Source organism: Gopherus evgoodei, chromosome 1 (assembly GCF_007399415.2).
Source record: "Gopherus evgoodei ecotype Sinaloan lineage chromosome 1, rGopEvg1_v1.p, whole genome shotgun sequence".
In the NCBI taxonomy this organism is placed as follows: domain Eukaryota; kingdom Metazoa; phylum Chordata; order Testudines; family Testudinidae; genus Gopherus; species Gopherus evgoodei.
Window position 1 is genome coordinate 284,322,434 of NC_044322.1, and position 19,143 is coordinate 284,341,576.

Below are 19,143 nucleotides of genomic sequence, written 5' to 3' on the forward strand. Positions count from 1 at the left end.
ACCCGATGGATTCAAGAAGCTGGTCACTCATAAAGGTAAAGGGAGAAATATGACACCCTGAAAATGGTTTGAAATATTTCTGAAAAAAAGTTTATGCTAGTCAATAACAAAAAATATCTTCCCACCTACACAAACTAAAATTCATTTGTTATGAAAATTCGTCTGAGCTTAAATGAGCATGTGCACCATGTAAATATCAATTGCAGCAGAAACACTTCCCCCACACTTCTGATGAGCCAGGCAATGGAACACTGCACCACCCTTTCCCATGCTCTCTGAACAACATGGAAGTAGGCATGCTGCGGACATGGACAGCAGGTTTGTTTGTGCATGGCATGAATTCAGAAGGGCAAAAAATAATGCTGGGACAGTCATGGCAGGCTACATCCACTACTACCCCACTAAGCTTGACAATATTTTTCTGAAAGCTAGATAGGAAGGCTATAAATTCTTCAGGATTGCAGCCTCTGTTCTCATTTCATACTTCTGCTCAGACTTCAATTTTCCAGAGTTTCCCAAATCCTGGTGTATCAGAGAATGCAGGAAAATGGTTTATTTTTGCATTATCCAACCCCCTAAACATGATCCCCCCACCTGCCTCTAAAAATGTACTATAGCATCAGCCTTTCCACTGGTGAGGCTTCTTTTTGTCCTCACAGGGCCCTGCTGTCTCAGACAACAACTGGTGGGTCAACAGTTTCAAAATCTCCCACTTCAGATCAAAAAATCTTAATTGACTGCTTTGTGTTTGGTAGTCCAAGGGTCACAAACAGCCATGCATTGCATTTTACAAGATAGGGACTCCACATTGGTTTGTTCGGCAGCCATTTTGTCTAGCCCCTGGGGCTCATTTTACCCACCTTGTCATTCATTATTCGATCTGTGAGAGAGAGGACAATTTCCTCCAATATCTTTGGGAGATCTCAGTGTTTTAAATTTAAGTACCATTGCGGGATAGGGATTTTACCTAATTCCATGCAGGAGGGAAATCATAGCTTTCCTGGAACTAAGAACAGTGGCGGGATGTGATTAGGCAAACACCTCCAGGGAAGTACCATCACCTGGAGAGGCTTGCATATGCTGGTTCAGACTAGATTTTTTAGAAAAAAGCAAACAAAGAAAGGACTTTTGGATAAATAGCCTGAATTTAAGTTGACTCAGGGCCTGCTTTTTGATCTAGCAAACAGACAGGATCTTATGCCCAAAGGAGACCCCAATCCTTCATGGGAAGGGTTGGAAGGATTTGATCTATTCATAGAATCATCAGATAGAATCATAGAATATCAAGGTTGGAAGGGACCTCAGGAGGTCATCTAGTCCAACCCCCTGCTCAAAGCAGGACCAATCCCAACTAAATCATCCCAGCCAGGGTTTTGTCAAACCTGACCTTAAAAACCTCTAAGAAGGATATTTCACCACTTCCCAAGGTAACCCATTCCAGTGCTTCACCACTCCTAGTGAAAACGTTTTTCCTAATATCCAACATAAACCTCCCTCACTGCAACTTGAGACCATTACTCCTTGTTCTGTCATCTGCTACCACTGAGAATGGTCTAGATCCATCCTCTTTGGAATCCCCTTTCAGTTAGTTGAAAGCAGCTATCAAAACCCTCCTCATTCTTCTCTTCTGCAGACTAAATAATCCCAGTTCCCTCAGCCTATCCTCATAAGTCATGTGCTCCAGCCCCCTAATCATATTTGTTGCCCTCTGCTGGACTCGTTCCAATTTTTCACATCCTTCTTGTTGTGTCAGGTCCAAAAGAGGACACAATATTCCAGATGAGGCCTCACCAATGCTGAATAGAGGGGATTGATCACGTCCCTCGATCTGCTGGCAATGCTCCTACGAATGAAGCTCAAAATGCTGTTAGTTTTCTTGACAACAAGGGCACACTGTCGACTCATATCCAATTTCTTGTCCTCTGTAACCCTAGGTCCTTTTCTGCAGAACTGCTGCCTAGCCATTCAATCTCTAGTCTGTAGCAGTGCATGGGATTCTTCTATCCTAAGTGCAGGACTCTGCACTTGTCCTTGTTGAACCTCATCAGATTTCTTTTGGCCCAATCCTCTAATTTGTCTAGGTCCCTCTGTATCCTATCCCTACCTTCAAGCATATCTACCACTCCTCCCAGTTTAGTGTCATCTGCAAACTTGCTGAGGGTGCAGTCCACGCCATCCTCTGTATCATTAAAGAAGATATTGAACAAAACCAGCCCCAAGACCAACCCTTGGGGCACTCCGCTTGATACCGGGTACAAACTAGGCATGGAGCTATTGATCACTACCCGTTGAGCCCGATGATCTAGCCAGCTTTCTATCCACCTTATAGTCCATTCATTCAGCCCATTCTTCTTTAATTTGCTGGCAAGAATACTGTGGGAGACTGTATCAAAAGCTTTGCTAAAGTCAAGGAATAACACATCCACTGCTTTCCGTCATCCACAGAGCCAGTTATCTCCTCAGAGAAGGGAATTAGGTTTTTCAGGCAAGACTTGCCCTTGGTGAATCCATGCTGATTGTTCCTGATCACTTTCCTCTCCACTAAGTGCTTCAGAATTTATTCCTTGAGTACTTGATTCATGATTTTTCCAGTCACTGAGGTGAGGATGATTGGCCTGTAGTTTTCCGGATTCTCCTCCTTCCCTTTTTTAAAGATGGGTACTATATTAGCCTTTGTCCAGTCATCTGGGACCTCGATCCCTGATCACCTCGAGTTTTCAAAAATAATGGCCAATGGCTCTGCAATCACATCTGCCAACTCCTTTAACACCCTCGGATGTAGTGTATCTGGCCCCATGGACTTGTGCTCATCCAGCTTTTCTAAATAGTCCTGAACCACTTCTTTCTCAACAGAGGGCTGGTCACCTCCTCCCCATACTGTGCTGCCAGTGCAGTAATCTGGGAGTTGACCTTGTTTGTAAAAACAGAGGCAAAAAAAAGCATTGAGTACATTTGCTTTTTCCACATCCTCTGTCACTAGATTGCCTCCCCCATTCAGTAAGGGGCCCACGCTTTCCTTTACCTTCTTCTTGTTGCTAAGATACCTGAAGAAACCCTTCTTGTTACTCTTAACATCCCTGGCTAGCTGAAACTCCAAGTGTGATTTGGCCTTCCTGTTTTCACTCCTGCATGCCTGAGTAATATTTTAATACTCCTCCCTGGTCATTTGTCCAATCTTCCACTTTTTGTAACCTTCTGTTTTGTGTTTAAAATCAGCAAGGATTTCACTGTTAAGCCAAGCTGGTCGCCTGCCATATTTACTATTCTTTCTACACATTGGGATGGTTTGTTCCTGCAACCTCAATAAGGATTCTTTAAAATATAGCCAGCTCTCCTGGATTCCTTTCCCCCTCATGTTATTCTCCCAGGAGATCCTGTCCACCAGTTTCTTGAAGGAGTCAAAGTCTGCTTTTCTGAAGTCCAGGGTCCGTATTCTGCTGCTCGCCTTTCTTCCTTGTGTGAGAATCCTGAACTCAACCATCTCATGGTCACTGCCTCCTAGGTTCCCATCCACTTTTGCTTTCCCTACTAATTCTTCCCTGTTTGTGAGCAGCAGATCAAGAAGAGCTTTGCCCCTAGTTGGTTCCTCCAGCACTTGCACTAGGAAATTGTCTTCTACACTTTCCAAAAACTTCCTGGATTGTCTGTTCACTGCTGTCTTGCTCTCCCAGCAGATATCAGGGTGATTGAGGTCCCCCATGAGAATCAGGGCCTTTGATTTAGTAACTTCTGTTAGTTGCCTGAAGAAAGCTTTGTCCACCTCATCCCCTTGGTCTGGAGGTCTATAGCAGACTCCCACCACGATATCACCCTTGTTGCTCACACTTCTAAACTTAATCCAGAAACTCTCAGGTTTTTCTGCAGTTTTGTATTGGAGCTTTGAGCAGTCATACTGCTCTCTTACATACAATGCAACTCCTCCACCTTTTCTGTCCTATTTTCTGCACCATTCAAGGAGATGCTTGTTATGAGCCAAGGTGGTTATGAACTTGTAACCACAGAAAAAAACCTCAGTGGGATTTGAAGGATTGAACACTTGCCAGAGCTCTTGTTGGAGTTGAGGTGATCTCTTGTAAACTTATTAGCATATTTTTATTTTTTTAATATGTTTCCTCTGTTAATGCTTTCTCTTTAAGAATAAATGTGCTTGCTTAGAAAGACTGTGTGGTAATTTACACCTATGCGCAATTATGCTGCTTAGAGCATAAATCAGGCCCATTTAGGCAGTCTGACTTGGTGGGGAATTCACAGTGTAGACAAGCAGCCTGGAAAAAAAAAACTAGTCAGGAGGTAGTGGGACACCACCACCAAAGAGAAGTGACGGCTGGGGAGCCTGAACTCTGAAAGTGGCTGCCTTTGGTGGATCATAGAGGGGCAATACAGGTAAATTGTCCTGAACTGACATAAGCTGTATGTAAATTTTTGGAAATCAAATAGAAAGCAATGTTAGGAAAAAATGATCATTTAACATTATTTTTATCTGCTTCACACAGACAATTAGGATTTTCCACTACTAAACACTAATGGCAGAGGTCAAATTACATTGGTAAAGTGCAATATGTTTCATAACACTGTGTTTAAAAAAATTGAAAAATATGCAGTCCCTCCTGTTAACAGTGGTTCTGAAGGAAACCATTTGTTTGGCTGTTCTAGTTAGAGAGACACTGCAGGGGAAACAGTGGGACAGAGAAAGCAAAGGAAGAGTGTTGGAAGAAAGGGGTGTGAGTTATTCTACCCATTTACCGAGGCATGAATATATGAAAAATAGGAATCTCCCTTTTCTTCACTGCATATAAACCATCTGTCTTTTCCGATTCATGTTTTCCTGCTTTGTTTTTTATATAACAATGACATAAAAATCAGTCACAGGCACCCAAACATTACTAATATTTCTGATTAATCATGGGAATCTTTTAAAAGTGAATCCAGTGTCCACCGTTTGAAATGCTGGATCCAGGGCTGGCTCCAGGCACCAGCACAGCAAGCTGCTGCTTGGGTCAGCCCCTGGAAGGGGGAGGAACGTCCAGGTCTTCGGCAGAAATTCAGTGGCGGGTCCCTCAGTCCCTCTCAGAGGACCAGCTGCTGAACTGCCGGTGGCAATTTGGCAGCAGATATGCCGCAGGCGCAGGACTGGTGGACCTCCTGCAGGCACGCCACTGAAGGCTGCCTAACTGCCATGCTTAGGGGGGCAAAATACATAGAGTCGCCCCTGGGTACCAGGCACTAAAGGGTTCTTTAATCTATGGGAGAAAAGTATAGCAAGAACAGCTGGATGAGACAGAAACATAAGATCCCAATGATCTGATGCTTGGTGAACATTAACTAACTGCTCTGGTAAACTTGATAGTGTGGTGTTCACACAAAGGGAGTACATTTTAAACATAGTGGGTGGGGGGAAAGTGTACAGCTTTCAGTACCAGGAGCAGAGTGGCATATCAAACATCTCTGTATATCACACTGAAAATCATACGTACCTTTTCTATGCCAAACCAAAATACCTGAACAGTGAACGGAAGCATTGCTGGAATTTCTGTTTGCCAAATACTCAATATTGTGGAAGTTGTCTGGAAAATCTATTAAGAATGAAAGGACAAGGGACTACATTCTTGTACGACAACTGCTAAAGGGAAACAGAGTCTTTTATCATTGTCACACATTCAAAATTACTCCGCTCAGCAGTGACAGAAAAATCTTTACCACCTTACACTGTAGGATTACTTAAATGGAATGGGTTGATGGTAGACATCTTCTTCCTAGCGAACAGTCCATCAGCAAAGATGTCATCATTGTTAGCACACTTCGTAAAAGCCCAAGATGCTTGCATTTAACAAGTAAATACAAAGATAAAATAAAATAAAATCATCTTAATAGAGAACCATGACTACTGAATTACCCTCTCACCCATATAGTTGACCCTTCTGAAATGGGCTTAAGATATGTTAGTGTAACCCTTCTGCCCCTCTGAGTTGGCAGCAACAAGGGCCAAGTTCAGTATCCAGGGGTTCCGTTTCAATAACACAATGCGTAACCGGCTCGAGCCCCCACCCAGTGCTACCTGGGAAAATCTTACACACACCCCTAGGTGCCTCGAAGAGGCAATGCTTCCCCTCTCGCAAGCACAGGGTCTCGGTGTAGCAGAAAAGGTTTAATTACATGAGATAAACAACAAGCATTAAATTGGGAAAACACCTCAACTAGAGTTCATAGACCAAATCGTGAGCAAAGACCCACCCCAGGAAATTTTCTCTGGGCTCTTGAGTCCAGCAACACCCAAATCACCCACAGTCCCAAAAGTCCCACAATCCAAAAGTCTCTGTCCTGGGTCAGTGCAGCCCCAAAGTTCGAGAGTCTATCTGCAGAGGTCCCTCCCCCCAGCCTGGGTAGAAAGGGGCACCTTTACGTGGTCCGGGGCCAACTGCCCCGCCTCTCTGTGGGGTTCTGCTTCTGCCTTCTCCACGAACTGCTCTGCTTTACCAGCCACTCCACTCTGCTCCTCCAGCCGTCCTCACAAACTGCTCCGCTCCACCAGCGGCTCTGCTCCACCAGCTGTCCCGTGAGCTGCTCCAGTTGTCCCTGCAAACTGCTCGGCTCCGCTAGGTCTATGGGCCGCTCCACCGTCTCACAGCTACTCCGCTCTGCCAGCAACTCTGCTCCACCAGCTATCCTGTGATCTGCTCCAGCCGTCCCCACAAACTGCCCCACTCCACTCTGCCAGCTGCTCTGTTCCGCAGTGTAGCTTCAGGCTCCCCCACTTGTAAGCACAGTACTCAGTGCTCTCAGCTCAGTAATTTCAGCTCTTTAGTGATTTCACCTCATAGTAAGGGAGTCCCAGTGCTAGTGCACCATTAGCCCAAAGTGAGTTCAGCTCAGTAACCTGTACCTAGATTCTTAAGGGAATAAAAAATCAACTCTGACATTCCACAGTGGAGAGAGGTGTGGGTGGAACTGGTGTTTCTGGCTCCACAAGGAGCCTACACCACCAGGCACAGATACCTGTCCCCAGCCTCTCTCAGTTCACTGGGTTTTGGAACCCATGTCCCTTGTTTAGCAAGTACCACCCAACTGAGGTTGAGTCATTTCTGTCACAAAGCAGTCCCACAGCTCGGCAGCCTGAGATGGGGTAGGTGTGCCTATGCAAATACACTCTCTGAAATTCTTTCCACCAGATGTCAGGGTAGAGCTCATCCTGACTCTGCTTACATCCTCCCCCTAGCCGAGAATTTGTCATCCCTACAAATCACATTCCCTACTATACCAACTCATTAGTCCCCTCCAAAGGGCCTCAGATAGCCTAATTTAGCTTCCACAAACCTGTGAGCTAAATGTATAGGCTCCTCACTAATCACCCCAGATGCATTGTAAGTTAACCGTTTCATTGGTCTTATTACCCAGTCTCGCCTATTGAGAATCTCTGTTGCTGTGGTAGGGGGGACATCCTCTTGAGTGATGGATGGAGAGGTTTCCTGTGAGTTCCCCTCAGATACTGGCATAGGCCCCTGCATTTCTAGTTCTAACAGTGGAGGGTCGCAGGTGCTCTGGACATCCTCCATCTGTATGTAGCCACTGTCCAATAACCTGTGTATGTCATTACATGGGGGTCCCACCAGTGGCTCAGGAGTGTCAGGAATGGGCCTAAATACTTCTCCGATAGGGTTTAGGGCGGAAGAGGATGTGCTCTCTTTTGATTCAGCAGATCGAGACTGAAATCTTGTCTTCATCTCAGGATACATCATGGTTGTGTCTTCCTCCTCAGACTCACTCTCAGATGTGCTGAGTAGGGGTAGGTTAGCTGCAGGGGGCCGGCTGTCCACGTTAGAAGGCGGCTTTGGTACAGCACCTTCGTTCTGCCCAGTTGCCCTGTTGTGGCCCATCTTATAAGGGCTGCCTACCAATTTCCCCACAGGGAGCAAAAGGTTTCTGTGCACGGTCTTTGTCTGCCCTGTACCCTCTTCAGGTTTGATCTTATAAACCGGCAGGTCTCCTAGCTTTTCCATCAACAAGTAAGGTATTGCCTTCCATCTGTCAGCTATCTTGTGTTTGCCAGCAATACCCAAATTTTGCAGCAGAACTCTGTCCCCTGGCTGGAGCTCTTGCAGACGTACCCTAGAATCATATTGATGTTTGTTGCGGCCTGCATTCTTCCGAGCTGCAGATGTAGCTAAGTGATAAGCATCCCGCAGCTTTTCTCGTAGTTGGGATACATATTGCTGATGGGTTTCATAGCTATCACCATCCTCTGATACACCAAAGCACAGGTTTATGGGTAATCTTGGTTCTCGCCCAAACATCAAGAGATATGGGGTGACTCCAGTAGTGTCGTTCTTTGTGGCGTTGTAGGCGTGCATCAGAAATGCAACATGTTGGCTCCAGGTTGCCTTCTGCTCTGGCCGCAAAGTCCCTAACATATCTAACAGGGTTTGGTTGAACCTCTCTGGCTGAGGAGCACCTTGTGGGTGATAAGGCGTTGTCCTTGACTTTTTAATTCCTGCTATCCTCAGCACCTCCTTCAGAAAGTGACTCTCAAAGTCTCGTCCCTGATCCGAGTGTATCCAGGCTGGGAATCCATAAACTGAGAAATATTTTTCCCACAGTACTCGAGCGACAGTAGTGGCCTTCTGATCACGTCTGGGATATGCCTGCACATATCGCGTATAATGGTCGGTCACCACTAGAATGTTCCCAATATTCCTCTTGTCTACTTCTAAGGACAAGAAATCAATGCATACCAGCTCCAGAGGTTTGTTGCTGGTGATGTTCTTTAGATACGCGGCCCTTGTGGGTAGAGTTTTCCTTTGAACACATCGAGTGCAGGTGTCACGTTTTCTGTGAACATCTTCGGCCATCCGAGGCCAATAGAACCTACTGCGGATAAGTTCCAGGGTCCTCTCCATTCCTAAATGTCCAAAGTCATCATGCAGGACCCTCATGGCCAGGGCTCTGTACTCTTTTGGCAGCACTAGTTGAGTCCGTTGTCTTTGTAAAGGATTTGTGGTCACGCGGTGAAGCACTCTCTGAATCAGTTTTAGTTTGGTCCATTCTCTCAATAGTAGTTTACCATCTGGGTTAGGTGGGACAACCGCAGCCAGGCTTCGCCCCTCCCTTTTGGCAAGTAGTGTATCACGAATGTCAATATCTTGCAGCTGGGCTTCCTGCCAGTCAGCAGCATTGAGCATGGGCAAGGGGGATTGGTCCAATGCAATATAGTTCACTGAAGCAGAAGGCACGCATTCAGGGGGCAGGCCCAAAGCTTCAGCAACACATCCATGAAGGCTCTCATGAGCATCTGATACTTGGCGACTCATGCTGCAAATAGCTCTCACGCCATCCATGGGTATCACAGCAACGTCAGGTGCCTGCGGATGTCTGGACAAGGCATCTGCATTTACTTTGCTTCTCCCTGATTGGTACTGAATGCTGAACTCATAGCTAGCCACCCATCTCTGCCCTGTAGCATCCAACTTAGCACTTGTTAACACATAGGTCAGTGGGTTGTTGTCTGTCCACACCTGGAACTGACCACCGTACAAGTAGTCTCGAAATTTCTCAGTGATGGCCCATTTCAAGGCCAAGAACCCCAGCTTGTGGATGGAGTAGCGAGTTTCACTGTCAGACAGTCCTCGGCTGGCAAAGGCTACCGGTTTGCATTTGCCTTCCACTTCCTGATACAGTACTGCTCCCAGACCCTCCAAACTGGCATCAGTATGCAGGATAAATGGTTTGCTTGGGTCAGCAAAGACTAGGATGGGAGCATGAGTTAGGTGAGTAATGATTTCCCGAAAAGCCCTCTCACATCTTTCATCCCAGACGAGCCCCCAAAAATTTAACCCAGCCCTTGTTGCTGCCAACTCAGAGGGGCAGAAAGGTTACATTTTTGTGGCAAAGCATTCCCACAGCTCGGCAGTCTGGGATGGGGTAGGCGTGCCTATGCAAATACACTCTCTGAAATTCTTTCCACCAGATGTCAGGGTAGAGCTCATCCTGACTCTGCCTACATTAGCAATATAGTTTGGGAAATGGAGTTTATTCTGTGAATAAAGAAGACCTGTCCGTCTGGCAACTTTCTTAGTGCCTAATCCAAAGCTCAAGAAAGGCAATGGAAAGACATCCAGTAACTTCAATAAGCTTTGGATCAGACCCTTAAACAATCAATGAATAGGGATATCTGCTATAATTAATGTGACATGCCAAAGATACTGGAATGATATGTCAGAACATCTCCAGACTAGCTCATTACACAACAGTCTAGTTCAGAGACCATATTTTTAGTTGAACCTCTCTCAACAGCATTAAACAAAATTTAACATCTCTCCTACCCTATTTGCAGTTCATCCCAGTAATTGTTGGGCTATGTAAGCTTTTGTTGTGGTTGTCTCCATAATAACTAAAAGCAAATGATGTTTGTTTTCACATAGATTGTATGAAGTGTTGTTGTAGCTGTATTGGTCCCAGGATATTAAAGAGACAAGGTGGGTGAGGTAACCTGAAGAAGAGCTCTGGGAAAGGTTGTGTCTTTCACCAACAGAAGTTGGTCCAATAAAAGATATTATCTCACCGACTCTGTCTCTCTAATACCCAGACATCTTCAGTTAATCATTTTACACAGACTACTACTGCCATCATGTGTTGATACATTATACAACTTTGTATTAAATCAAAGCCTTATATTAAAGATAAATGTACTTGTCCTTCATTCAAGTTTGCTATGCTCATCACTGTGAGCATCTTTCCCTTTGTAGTCCCAGTATATCAGTCTACTAGAATTTTCACCGTGGCCTCCTTATTGAGTACTAATGGAATACATGGAATTGGTCTGAGAGTAAAGCAAGGCAACACAGTATGAAATTTTGTTTGTTAAAACAAAAGAAAAAAAAACTGTAATTCCTTTTGCTACGCTCTGTTTCAAAAACAGCATTTTAACACACTCCATTCTTAACTGTTTTTTCTTCTGATTTGGTATTTAAATAAAGAAAAAGCCTGCCAGAACTATTTAGTGATGACAACTTTCTCAGACTGAGATAATATTGAGACATAATATTCAAAAGCCCTCAATTAGTATTGCCTTAGTTATCTCAGAGATTGCAGCCTCCTTTGTGATAATAACCACATATGACAATTACAATTACACGGGTACATTGAAACTAGTGACCCACAGGAAGAGGTATACAGATGGAGGGCATGCAGATATATCAGATAGCTAGAAGGTAGGGATATGCTGTAACCTGTATTCTCCCAAGGCTACCCCTCCACATTCAAAAGAAGGCAGATTGCAGGACCCCATTACAGAGCTTTGTGGGCTGCATTGTAGCTCATGGCCAGGTTTTATTTTTGGAAATCCCTAAAGGATTGGGCATGAGACATGGAAGTGGAAGAGCTGGGTTGAATTCCTCTTCCAACCATTTGCTCCTTGTGACCATGAAGAAGACACTTAACCTCTTAGCATACATCCTATCTATACAAAGGAGATAAGGTGTTTTGAGAACCTCAGATGGAAATCTCGGTATATGTAGCAAAATGTTGACTGGTATTAAAGCTTGGGGTGGAGCTGGGGCCTGGAGGTAATAAAGGGGTGACACACAATTTTATTTCTCAGCCCCAGCCTCCTGACCTGGATCAAAGTCACAAAGGTTAATATCCTTGTCACACGACAGAGGCCAGAATCCACTGACTTGAGGGATAACTGCAACACTTGGTCTGACTTATCCCAGAGTTTGGGGTGTTTGGATCAGGCATTTTGTCTCAAGCCCATCTCTAGTTAAAACCCATGCACAAAGCATGGCAGGTGTGTGGGGTCTGAACATGGTGCAGTTGCCCTGCAGCCTCAGGAAGCAAGCAAGAGATTTGGCTCTCCTTAAGCCTCCTAGGCAAGAAAAACAATCTCAGGCCCGCTCTGGCCAAAAGTGCCTGTGGAATGTTCAGTCACAGCCCCGCCCATTGCTTTGTGATTGGCTGCCTGTTGCCCCTGGTGACTGGGATGCTATGTTCAGTGTGGACAGGACTCCTGAGGCAAAAGGAGGCCGCCACCCCCGGTGGCACTACACCCGCGGCCTGTTGAGTCTGTGCAGGGACAAGGGATCAAGCGGCATCTTGCACCGGGGGCTCATCATGTTACGAGCCGCTATAGGAGTTGGGCATGGCCCCAAGGCAGGAGGAGCTGGAAGGAACAGCAGCAGACAAGGACAGCAGCTGCAGGAGACCAGCTGGTTAAGGCCAGGAGGAACTGGAAGTAGCAGAAGGAATCAACAGTACAGAGGGAACTGGCAGTTGCAGGAGGAGGTGGAGCCAAGGAAGCAGCTGGTGGTGCAAAAAAAGAAGTATCTGGTGGAACAGGATCCTTACATATCCCTGACTAGCACGTGGAGGAGCCGGCATTGGTGGCAGCAGCTTTCTATGCAGGGTCAACAAGATCAGTGGCCTGGAACAGCAGGCAGGGCCCTGGTGTGGGGGAGAAGCCTGGGAGGGTTTTCTCAGTGCCACTATGGCACTGGGCACAGGCAGCCAAGGGCTGTCCATCCCTCTCCTAGGTGGTACCACTACAGACTCCCTAGAAGGAGGCGGTGTTGGTGGATGGGAGGAGGCAACAGCAGGGGATCCTGGAAGAAGAAGCAGCCAAAGCATTGGAGTACAACATGGCGCCGCGGGGTCCCCAAGTTCCGTGTACCAGCAAGTATGCGTGCAGCTGTAGCTGCACTGCTACGACCCATGAACCTGTGTGGCTGGCGTGCACCGGGGATGCGTGCGCCAAGGAACACGACCCAGTTCATCATGCACCAGGTGTATCAGGACATGCGGCGGCAGGAGAAGGAAGCAGCAGCAAGCAAGGAAGCAGCAGCAGCGTCCACTATAGTTGAGGAGAAGCCAGCGATACAGCGCCCCAGAGGAAATAACATCTGCAATCTGGTGGCAGAGAACTTCTCTCACATGGTCACCCTCTCTGCCATGAACCCAGAGAGGTGCATCTCTGACGGGTAGGAGGAGGAGAGAAGTCAGAAAAGCCAATTTGGGCCCATCTCTCAGGACCTGGGGTCTCATCTTGGTATCTACTGTGAGACATAAAATAGAGTCATGGGCAGTGCAAGGGAAGTGTCTGACTCGTGGAATCATCAGCTATTAAGAGCAGTCCTGCTCTTGACATTCAGGTCCCTGAATAAATATATATCTGCACTCCTAACCATGCTGCCTACTGCCTAGTGATTCACATATACTGAGACAGGACCAGGATGATGAAAGATACAGAAGTGCATGGGCTAGTTTTGTGTAGATGTGTCCTTTAGCCTTGATAGGTTCCTCAAAGGTCTATTTAAGTGCCTCTTTTGCACATATATCCCATTCAGGAAAGCATCCCTATTCAGAAAAGCACTTAAGCACATGTGAAGTCAACAGGATTCATGCACATAATTAAAGTTAAGCATAAGCTTATGCATTTTCCTGAATAGGGATGGCCCTCCTCATGTGCTTAAGTACTTTCCTGAATCAGAGCCCTAGTTAGGACATTCGCTGGGAGAATCTTACTTAATTCATTAATTTATTTAGATTTATATAAATATTAAAATGTACTTATCCAGGGCCTTGGGTAATTTTGGGGTTTATATACTAAAAAATCCCAATAATATGATAAACATAAATGCAGCAGCTTCCCTAAAACCAGCAAGACGAGGAGCGGGGGCAGGAATCACACTCCAGCCAGAGAACACTACTGTCAATGGGTGTATCCTGACCCTCGGCTCATCCTCCCCTCACAAAAAGCCTGTGAAAAGAGAGAGGCTTCAACCTGCTAGATGATAAAAGTGATACCACAGAGTACATATCAATAGTCTGATCTCTCGGTGTCAGAGACATGGATTGTGAATGCACAATCCCCATCAGAGAGAAATCATCGCTAACTCCAAGACAGACAGCCGTAGAAAAAAAGCCTTCCTGGCCACTGCTGCTATATGATCATCTAACCCCAGCTGGGGATTCAACAAGACCCCCAGATTAAGAATTTGAGTAACAAGTGACAACCATATAGCAAAAGTTGAAAGGCCACATATAATCCTAGCCATATCTCCCAGTTCCTTGTGCCCACCCCTCAGGCAGCATCACTTCTGTCTTATCTTCATTGAACTTCAGCCTGGTCCAGAAGGTTCCTTTTGTATAACTGAGTTCTGGGTTGGGACTGGGAGGTAATGAACTGTCATTTGTGTTGTTGAGTTTGAAATAGGTGGGGTTGCAATTATTCCCCTTCTCCTTGATAGCCCATATTCCCCTTGCCCTTTCCCTATAGATAGGGCCCTACCAAATCATAGGCCATGAAAAATGTGTCACGGACCATGAAATCTGATCGCCCACCATGAAATCTGGACTTTTGTGAGCTTTCACCCTATACTATACAGATTTCACAGGGGAGACTAGTGTTTCTCAAATTGGGTATCCTGACCCAAAAGGGAGTTGCAGGGGAGTCACAAGGGTATTTTAGGGGGGCAGTGGTATTGCAACCCTTACTTCTGCACTGGCTTCTTAGATGGGTGGTTGGAGAGCAGCAGCTGGTGACAGGAGAGTGGTGGCTGCTGGCCGGGTGCCCAACTCTGAAGGTGGTGCCTTGCCAGCAGCAGCGCAGAAGTAAGGGTGGCAATACCATACCATGGCACCCTTATTTCTGTGCTGCTGCCTTCAGAGCCGGACAGCCAAAGAGCGGCCACTCTTGACTGTAAAAGCAGCAAAGAATCCTGTGGCACCTTATAGATTAACAGACGTTTTGGAGCATGAGCTTTCGTGGGTGAATACCCACTTCCTCAGATGCATGCATTCTTTGCTGCTTTTACAGATCCAAACTAACACGGCTACCCTCTGATACTTGACACTCTTGACTGAGGGCCCAGTTCTGCAGGCAGCAATGCAGAAGTGAGGGTGGCAATACCATACCATGCTATCTTTAGCTGTGCACTGCTGTTAATGGCGGCTCTGCCTTCAGAGCTGGGATCCTTGCCAGCAGCCTCCGCTCTCCAGCTGCCCAGCTCTGAAGGTAGCATCTATGGTTGCCAATCCTTCCGGTTTTGCCAGGAATATCCCAGAATCGGGCTCCATCTCTCGGAGGCTATTGAAACCAAACTGGGAGATTTAAGGCTACTTAAAGTCTGGCAGTGCAGTGGGCGACGGCAGACTACCTGGGAGCAGAGGTCTCTACACACTGCCCATGCTCTGAGCACCAACTCTGCAGCTCCCATTGGCCACAGAAAGTTGTCTTCCTAAACATAGGGATTGATAGCAGAAACTTGTTTCTTCAGCTCATTCTTATTTTTAAATGGGGGCCTAGCATCATAGTAAAGTCATTCTTCTGTTCTACTCTGCACTGGTTAGGCCTCAACTGGAGTATTGTGTCCAGTTCTGGGCACTGCATTTCAAGAAAGATGTGGAGAAATTGGAGAGGGTCCAGAGAAGGGCAAAAAGAATGATTAAAGGCCTTGAGAACATGACCTATGAAGGAAGGCTGAAAGAATTGGGTTTGTTTAGTTTGGAAAAGAGAAGACTGAGAGGGGACATGATAGCAGTTTTCAGGTATCTAAAAGGGTGTCATCAGGAGGAGGGAGAAAACTTGTTCACCTTAGCCTCTAATGATAGAACAAGAAGCAATGGGCTTAAACTGCAGCAAGGGAGGTTTAGGTTGGAAATTAGGAAAAAGTTCATAACTGTCGGGGTAGTTAAACACTGGAATAAATTGCCTGTGGAGGTTGCGGAATCTCCATCTCTGGAGATATTTAAGAGTAGGTTAGATAAATGTCTATCAGGGATGGTCTAGACAGTATTTGGTCCTGCCATGAGGGCAGGGGACTGGACTCGATGACCTCTCAAGGTCCCTTCCAGTCCTAGAGTCTATGAATCTATAAACAACTGGAGCACAATACCACAAAATGGTCAATACTACAACCATGGAACTGTTGGAAGCATGACTACAACAGTATGAATAGGCATAATGAGTCAAGATCTGGAGAGTCAATTTTTGCTTGTTTATGACTAAATTCTCAGGCCATTGATATTTTAATGATCAGTTTGGATGGAACTGCCTATTAATTTTGTTTGTTCCACTGTGGGACTAATTGCAGAGAATGTAATGCGTGCAGTTGATTCAAATTCCTTTTAATATGGCTATACTTCTTAATTGGCTTGAATTAATCATGGACTATTTCCCCCAGGACACTATTCACAATTTATCTTCAAATTTTGTGTCATCTTTTTGTGCAGAGTAACAAAGATGGAACATCAGTATGATATTGTTCAAAGTTTGCCATGCAGGAACTAATGTCTGGCATAAAACAGTAAATATGAAGCCATTTACAATGTTCACATTTTTTCCTTCAGAGAGTTTTTTTTGGTTTGTTTCCTTATTTATTTGTTTGTTAAAGGAACACTTTAATCATCCTGAAATTCTTGTAATCTTACAGTGAAACTGTTGTTAAGCCCAAATCTGAATTACATTGATTTGATTTATTCTGTTTTCTTCTGGAGATACAGTTGGAGGAAAAGCACTCTGCTATACTGTTCAAACATAATCCAAAGGAACATGGGTTAAGTATTGTTTCAGAGAAGAATTTTAAGACTGCGAAATCAAAGTTCATTGCATCTTTCACGGTTTTGCCTCTTGTGATAAGAGATGATGGATTTTAGAGGTGAACAGCGTTGTATGTCATTTTATCTCCAGAGAGCAGAGAGAAAACCTTCACTTTGAAGTTATCTACTGTAACAGAGGGAAAGGAAGTGACCATGGTTAAAAGAGGGCAGAAAACCCTAAAACTATTTTAACAGTGAAACAGCATTTAACAAATGTGTGATGAAGATCTTATATATAGTGTCAATTCATGAATATTAGAATTGGAGGATAGGAAGCCCATTATGAAATATAACCAAGAGAAAATATAAATTGTTATTAAAATTGTTTAAAAATGTGACCAAGGATATAAAAATATTTTACTCTAATATAACATTTGGCCACTAACTTCTAACAGGCCAAATGCTGTGGGGCAGCATCATGACACTATGGCATTGGTTCAAACTATTTTTTGCATCTAGACTAGTGGTCTAGACAAGTAGCATCTAATTAATCTTTAGGTGAGATGTGATTTTTTTTAAATGTCATATTTCAACTAAAGAGTCACATATTCTATTTAATTATAAAGATCACATTTCTTAAGAGATGAATAATTTCATATATAGACTCTCTGAATATGGTTACATACTATATAATAAAATTCAAATGTCTATGAGGTAAGTGAAGTGTTCTGACATCAATGTCAATCAGAACTTGACATTGCTTCACTTTTAATTTGAAAAAAATAGTTTCTCTTTTATTTAATCTAAAACCACAAGTATTTTGACAGCATATTATTAACATTTAGAATAAACTCAGTTTTATAAAATGAGTAATATTGGGTGGTGTCAATGATACTGCTTGTCATTATGGATCTGTCAGGATTTCTAATGTACGCTAGGGAACTTGTGAGCATTATTTTTATTGAGGATATGTTTGTGATACAGCAAGTAGGAAAATGAAATCTTATACCTCATTGAGTCTGAGATCTCCAAGGCTTCTCTCAGATTTACTTCTCAATTTGCAAAGCCTAAATGTTGGCCACAATGAGTGACATAGACCCAAAATGGGAATGCAAAACCATTAGTCATGCAGGAATATTAATATGATATGAGATTTATTCCTTTTGTGTAAATACCTTGTGTTACTCCATTTTAATTATCATTATTTTTGATGTCAATAATTTTCAGTAATAAATGAGGGGATACCAAAGTAATATGGGATAGAAATAAGGGGCATTTGCTAGTAATGCTCCTAGGATCCCGCATTCTTCCTTCCGCTGATCCTGAATTTCTTTTTCTCAGCAGAAGGGAAACTTTCACCCAGATTTCTAGTCTCTTTGCCTAGAAGCTTGGCTTCTGAAGTGTTAACAGGGGAACTTTTCCACTTTTTGGAAGAGCTCTGACACAAGAGGTGTTGAGTCATTATTCAGTGGGCGTGTTTCTAGTGGGGTCCCACAGGAAATCAGTTCTTGGACCTAAGCTATTAAAACATATTTATCAGTGACTTGGAAGAAAACATAAAATCATCCCTTCTAAAGTTTGCAGATGACACATAAATTGTGGCTGTGGTAAATAATTAAGAAAACAGATCACTGATACAGAGCAATCTGGATTGCTTGGTAAAGTGGGCACAAGCAAATAATATGTGTTTTACTATGGCTAAATGTAAATGTATAATCTAGGAACAAAGAACGTAGGCTATACTCACAGGATGGGAGACTCTGTCCTGGAAAGCATAACTCAGAAAAAGATTTGAAGATCATGGTGTATAATCAGCTGAACATGAGCTCCCAGTGTAATGCTGTGGCCAATAAAGTAATGAGACCCTGAAATGCATAAACAAGGGAATCTCAGGTAGGAGCAGAGATGTTGTTTTACTTCTGTATTTGGTAGTGATACGACCATGTTTGGAATACTGTATCCAGTTCTAGTACACACAGTTCAAGAATGATGTTGATAAATTGGAGATGGTTCAGAGAGAGCCATGAGGATGATTAAAGGATTAGAAAATGTGCTTTGTAATGATAGACTCAAGGAGCTCAATCTGTTTAGTTTAACAAAGAGAAGGTTAATGGGTGGCTTGATTATAGTCAATAAATATCTACATCAGGAACAAATATTTAAAAATGGGCTCTTCAATCTAGCAGAGAAAGGTATAACACAGTCCAATGGCTGAAGATGAAGCTAGACAAATTCCGATTTGAAATAAGGTGTAAATGGTTAATGGCAAGAGTAATTAACCATTGGAACAATTTTCCAAGGGTCATGGTGGAGTCTCCATCATTGAAAATTTTTAAATCAAGATTGGATGTTTTCCTAAATATGTGCTCTGGAAAATATTTTGAGGGAGTCCTATCACCCATGCAATAGAGGAGGTCAGTCTAGATGATCACTGTTGTGTATTTGGTTGTCATGGTTTTTGTTCCCATGGCAACTGAGTTAGATTATTAGGGGATAGCCTAGCCTACTTCGGCCGGTTAGGTGAGCTGTGTGTGTGTAAATAAATGGTAGTTTTGTTAGCTGTCTGCTGTCTGGCCTCAAGTGATTTCTTCCTAAACCAGCTGCCCCCAAGGATATAAC